This window comes from Octopus bimaculoides, chromosome 4 (assembly GCF_001194135.2).
Source record: "Octopus bimaculoides isolate UCB-OBI-ISO-001 chromosome 4, ASM119413v2, whole genome shotgun sequence".
In the NCBI taxonomy this organism is placed as follows: domain Eukaryota; kingdom Metazoa; phylum Mollusca; class Cephalopoda; order Octopoda; family Octopodidae; genus Octopus; species Octopus bimaculoides.
Genome location: NC_068984.1, coordinates 91,915,385 through 91,915,915, shown reverse-complemented (window position 1 = coordinate 91,915,915; position 531 = coordinate 91,915,385). Strand labels below are relative to the sequence as shown.

General features: G+C 53.9%; 1 protein-coding gene across 2 annotated transcripts in view; it reads right to left on the bottom strand.

Annotated features, from left to right (window-relative positions):
• LOC106875254 (uncharacterized) overlaps nt 1–531 on the bottom strand; it is a 38,917-nt gene that overhangs the window by 27,569 nt on the left and 10,817 nt on the right. The window lies entirely within an intron of this gene.

Sequence of the window (531 nt, the reverse complement as noted above, 5' to 3'; positions counted from 1 at the left end):
CCGGTTGCACAAGCGTCGGAGGCAGAGGAACTGGGAGTAGGGGATGGCCCGTTTGGTGTGGGAGGGATGGGAGGAGGAGAAGTTGAGGTAGAGGTGGGAATCTGTGGGTTTGAAGAGGCGCAGGTGGTGAGAGAGTGGGAAGGAAAGTCAATGGTAAGAGAGATATCTAGGAAGTTAACCGATATGTTAGAGACGGTAGAGGTAAATTGAAGCGAAAGATGAACGTAAGAGCGGAAAGAGATGAAGTGGCAGAGTTGTTCGCGGGAGAGGGAGGTGGCGCCTATACAGTCGTCTATGTAGCGACCGTATAGCTCTGGGGTCGGTCCGGAGAATTGGGAGAATACTTGGGCATCAATGTGATCCCTGTACCACTTGGGCCTCAATGTGACCCCTGTACCACTTGGGCCTCAGTGTGACCAACAAATAGGTTGGCGAAATTGGGGTCCATTCTCGTCCCCATAGCGATCCCAGGCTGGTTGGTAGGTTTCCCCGGCGAAGGTAAAGCAGTTGAGGGTGAGGACGAGCTCTGCC